The following is a 6,000-nucleotide window of genomic DNA, read 5'->3' as shown; positions in this document are numbered from 1 at the left end:
ACAAACAGATATTCAGTTACAGCTGAATACTTAAATATTGTGTCACTCAAGACCGAATTTCATTAGCTCTTGGCTCTTGGCCTGGTTTTGCCTTAAATGTCAAAACCTTAGATTCTGTGATTAGATTAATGTTTCAGAAAGGAGCAAAACAGGACTGAAGTGGGTGCCAGAATAGTACATCCTCACAACACACTTAATAGTTAAATAACTCCACCTGAAGAGAGTTCCCAGAGGTTGACACTGCAAGGGGAAAGCAGCAGCGATCTCGGGGAACAGAACATGCCACTTCTGAAGAGCTTTGCCAGATACCTCACTTGGGCTGCAATGAGACCTTGCAATGCTTATGGGGGAAAGGCAGCAAACGGAAGTCCACCCATCCTGTGAGAAGACGAATTCAGCACCCTATTGACAGTTGAAAGGAGAGCATAACCAGGAAAAAATGAAAGTGAGTTAGAACACACAACCAGGTTGCAGTGGGGTCAGACTACAGACAAGATGGTTAGAAATCAAAAGATACAAACTCAGCGGAGTCTGGCCTTCGACTAAGGAGGTGCAAAGGAATGGGAGGCGATAATTATTTTCACTGGGTTGGAGAACGGATTAGGGAGTCATTCTACGCAGCTTTGGTGGGCCACTATTTCATAAAGGTAGGCATACGTGTTTCAGTAAATATTCCCAAGTATGTCGCGGTTTTTAAAATGCACTGTTTTTTAAATGAATGTGTGAAGTTCTAAGAATTCATGGCAAAATAAAAAAAGACGTGCGTGTGTCCTGCTGAGACATGTGATATTTGCACTCAGGAAAAAGGCCTATATGAACAGGACATCCTCACATATTCGGCTTTACTTGTGGCTCAACAAAGCTGCCGTTAACATAATAGACAGAACTCCAGGCAAATTAAAAAAAAAAGCACACGTGTGGATGTGTAACACTGCAAGGGCAGCAGATGGCACAAAGGTCCCAGGGCAAGAGCACAATGTTCTTTACAAGAGTTGTGTTGTAGTGAGGACCAAACAGCCGTAGAAATTATATCTTAAGAGGCTCAAATATAGGCACTAATCATCATGTGCTTTGCAAAATCAAAGTAAGATAGGTTACTGGGTTGAGTGTCAGCAGGCTGATTGCCACCTTCAGTATTTTGAAAGTGTAAAGGGAGGTCTCCAGTCTAACCTGTTCATTGCAATTGAGATGGAGGAATGTTTAAACAACTCACACCAGACAAAGGGTCTATTCTTCAGTGTTTAATTCACTTGCTGCAAAACTATGTATTTGCCTTTAGCATCTAAAGCGTGTGTAGTCAATAGCACGTTAGCCCTCAAGAGGGCGCCACTTGATCTAATCACTCCCTTGGCGTTTGAATGCCGTGGTAGGGCCAGAATGCCAAAGATGGGTGGGGCCAAAAGAAACATTTTGAAATATGAGAGACACATCCAAGTACCTCCCTTGCCAGTGATTTGAAAGGAGCATTTTTATACAAGATGTTCTGCGTTGTAATTCTTTTCTGTAGTATGATGTACACTCATTGTTTTGTGCCTTCAATAAAATATGTTAAAAAAAGGAGGCAGAATTCTTTTTCTATGGACTATTCTTAGTTGTTTTGGCCTGGAACAACCAGGCCCCATGCAAGCTACACATATGGCTGCACAAGGAAGCGAACTATACTGTTATTGAACTGTGTTATTGAACTGTGTGTTTCCCTCCTTCTGATTATGCATTCGCTCATTTAAACTGACGTATTATATGGATATCAAAAAGAGCAATAACATAAAGAATGGGGCTACATGTTTACAAACTGTGATTTTTTTGTGCTCAATTATATTTATTAAAAAGGCAATAATTCGGCTCTGGGTTCAGCTGCGGCCGAATATTTGGCCACCCAGTCAGTATTAGTCCTGATACAATCCTACAGCAAAGTGTCACATTCTGTGGCCATGTGTTGCTACATGTGTCTCAACACACAACGTCCTTTAATATAACAAGTGTCAGATGCACCCCAGCTGCCAGACAGTCATTGGCCCCTTGGATCCACGGGGGTGGACGGCAGAGTTCAAAACGCTATCCACATGGTTGCACAAACCTTATTGCAATCCAAAGGCCTGTCACTGCACATTCATTTCTGTCCGTATTTCAGGGGTGGAGGAAATATTAAAATATAATGGAAAGGCTCATGCATGTGTGAGACATTTTTGAGAGTCATATTTTTAAATCTTTATAATACTACACATACAAAACATCTGCTATTAGAATTCACCCTTCCATTTTTCTGACTGGAGGCAGTGCTTTCTTCATTGTTCTTATGACTAAATCATTGCAATTTATTTTATTTAAAGATTATGTTTATTTGCAGATTAAGGGTACAACTCAGGCTGCTTTCAACCGAAGGTTGGCCATTCTGTACATAGCCAAATATGGGATAACGAATGTTCTGCAATAGACTACTCTTTCTGTGTTCATGATTGTGGAAGCATTGCATAGACAATGTATTCATGAGCTGGGATTGGAAACAAGGTAGGATTCATTGAAAGCCGTGATTGACTTGAGATGGAGGGACATAATATTTACATTATTATGTAGTTTGGGAAAGAAGAAACTTTGTTTAAGCATAACAATCAAATCACAACATGATAAACAAGACTATTCCCTGCTTTGTTACAAAACAGACAGGAGTACATTCACTACTAAAATATTCAGGTTTCCAACCACGTGTCTCAGGAGACAGCCGTCAACATTCCAAATTCATTTGTTTGTACCCTTCTTTATTGATATTACAAATAGCACCTCTATCAGTTAAATCAGTCTATCAGTTTACAAACTGCGTATTCTTCACAACATTGACAAACGATCATTAATAGGCTTATACAGTCATGTATGTGCATGCAGAGGTGGGGCTTGAGGGTGGTAGGCATGGCCAAGGAAAGAGGATAATCCAGAACTCCAGTTTGAGGAGTGTAGTGTGAATTTTCTGTCAAGCTTCATGAGGTTATTTATTCTTAGATATAATTGACCCAAGATGAGCCAATGAACATTGCCTTTGGCAATCAAGTGGAGATATAGGACCCACACTGCTTTAAACCAATGTATTTTCTCCCTAAATCCACCCTCTCAAGTGATGCCTGCTTCGTCATTTCACTCGTTGAAGAATTTGTTCCCGTCATTAGACCTCCAAATACCCAAGGTTTTTGACAGCTTGTCAATTGGCACTTCTAGGTCATTGAACAAAATCACACTAATATTTATGTGCATGTCTCGGGTCATTCCTTTTAGATTGCAGCGCCATGTGTCATTCATTATTAGTTCTAGTTTGTGCATATTTATGGGTGTCCAGTATAATGTCAGTAATGCCATGAGTTGGGTTTACATAATGTCCATACTTCTTCCAATCTCTTTGAGGTAGTTTAGCATTTGAACTCATATTTTCTCAGAGGGCCTTGTTTCCAGATCACTTTCCTAGTCCGCATAATTATGTCTATACACAATGTACCACAGATGAAGAACATCTCTTATCTTTGTTTATCATGTTGAGATGTGTTTTCTTTCAATAAATAAATAAAATAAGCAAACAGGAATATGGGGGAAATGGTGAGGGGGTTTAGTTACAGGAGGGAATTGCAGCAATGAAATGTCCCACCGCTATGACATCACACACTTTCACATCCCTAGTCTACCACATATTGAAGATCCATGTGCATGGACTGAAATTGGGGGTAGATCCTCGGCAGTATGTGGATTTAGTGACTTCAGTGTCTGTCCCCCCTTCCAAATATCCATGCTCCTGACTATTTCTTAAGAGTTAATGCTTGCAGGTATCAATGGGCCCTTTTAAGGTCATGGATCTGGCATACCTGTTTCAGCTTATTCTGAGAAGCTATATGGAGTGGTTGGTCATGCAAGGCATGCAAGAGAAAACCTGTGAAATGTAAGCCAGGATATCGAGGGTGCTCTGAAGACTGAGGAGGAAGTGCTGAGTAAGTGTAGATGAGAGTTGTGGGGTGCTGGCCATGGGGGAATGGGAAGCGAGGGACTAGGGTGCAGTATAGTGTGGGACTGCAAAGTGAAAAAGTGCAGAAAAGGTGCAGAGGACAGAAAAAGAGAGGCGCAAGGGAGGGGAGAGATGGGAACAAGAACAGAGTGCAGATGAAAGATAGGGATTGTTTGCAGCACAGGGTGACCAGTGTGTGCAGGGGAGAGAGGAGTGCAGGAAAGACCAGAACACAGGGAGAGTGGTGTAGGGCAGAAATGGCATAGGAGGTGCCTAGGGTTTTGCAAATGAGAGAGAAGTACAGACAAGTGAGAAAGTGCAGAGGGCATTGTGTCAGAGGAGTGACTTGGTGTGGGGTGCAGGGAAGGGACTTGAGAGAAAAGGGTGTACAATGAGAATGTGGAGTAGAGAAGGGTACAGAGGGGAGATTTGCACAAGGAAGAATGGTGCATCGCCTCATGTTCCCAGATAAAGGGTGCAGTCATGAATGCATCTTCGTCTAATGCTTGATCCATGCTCACAAGGCCTGCAAAAGGTCGATTAGAAGTTGTTTGTTGAAATAATTGCAGATATATACACTACACCATATCTGTCTGCACATCGATTGGGCCTGATAATACACAAAGTGGCCCCCCTCTCCTGGGTGCAGGACGGCATGGGGAGGATTCATTAGAGGGAACGTGGGAGCTCGGGCTTGGCGCTCTCCCACTGCCACAGTGTCATCTGCGCTGCTGTCTGGTTCCTCTCCAGGGAGAGACAGTCACAGCAGGCTGTTCCTGCATCAACTTCCTTTTCACTCAATCCTACCTGCAGCCTAGGTCTGAAGTCAGGACTAACCTTAAATGAGGTATATATTCACCTCTGACCTGTCCTGTAGTGGGAGCTGGTTCCAGGGTGCATGGCATCTTGCCTTGCGATACAGCATCATGTTATTTGGGCTATCTTAGCAACTTTCATGGGTTTTTGGTGGATGGATGCCACGTGGGCCGCAGACTCATTTGACGCCATAACCTATTCCCTTAACACTAGAATGATCTATAAAGGGCCCGTAAAGTGCCAGTTCTGGTTTAGATAAAGCCACTGATTTAGGGAAGTTTACTACAAAGCCCTGTGTAGTTAATAGCTTAATTAAAGCTGGGAACATACTACTGGTGTATCACACATGTCATATCGAGGAATCCTCTGCCTTTAGCACCTGGATTCCATACGTTCATTATTAATGCTGCTTGCCACGTATAATCGTCATGTGGCATTTGCACTTTTTACAAAATGTAGGATAAAAGCAAGGATTAAAGGCAATTTTGTCTGTTTTTACTCTTTACTTCTTGACTCAGTTTAGGTTGAAAGTTGACAATTGCATGCTTGGGACCCAACTGCAGGTAGATGCTAACTTTGATGGTCTATTTGGACTTAATATAAAAAGACCTCTGCGGTAATTTCGAGACCATGTCCATTTTGTTTGAATTTGCACTTTCCCATATGCTGAGGTTGAATTTCTAGATTGCAAGACAAGAACATGTCTGCCCCTGTTACGGGTGCAACAGTCACTCCTTCCTTGACTACTGTAGCGTCTCTGGTACTGATGCTTCCTTTCAAATTTTTTGTGCAGCCACACAGGACCAGATCCTGACTGTGGTAGCCCAGTAGAGAGCCAGTTCTCAACTTGATCCAATCCCCACTCTCTCACTCATGGGTTAATTCCATCAGTTCTTAAACATGCCGTACATATGCGATGTTGTGTTAAGAATTCTTGTACAGTGCAAACTTTCACCCCAAGGGGCATCATGGTGCTAAGACAAAAGACCATGCTGGTGGGCAAAACATACCTGAGGTTAGGCTACAAACAGAAAGATTTTAATAGATCGCCTAAAGGATAAATGGTCCTCAGTGAGGTGGAGGGACAGGGGAAGTGAATTCCACAGTGGGGCCAGAGAGACCAAAAAGGAATGACCCCCATGCAAACACCTCTTTTGAAGAAGCCTATGTTGGAGCCTGCCGTTCCATCTAATTTTCCTCCATTT

This window comes from Ambystoma mexicanum, chromosome 4q (assembly GCF_040938575.1).
Source record: "Ambystoma mexicanum isolate Mex_15411 chromosome 4q, UKY_AmexF1_1, whole genome shotgun sequence".
NCBI classification, from domain to species: domain Eukaryota; kingdom Metazoa; phylum Chordata; class Amphibia; order Caudata; family Ambystomatidae; genus Ambystoma; species Ambystoma mexicanum.
The sequence above is the reverse complement of the archived record's forward strand: the minus strand, read 5'-3'. Positions refer to the sequence as shown.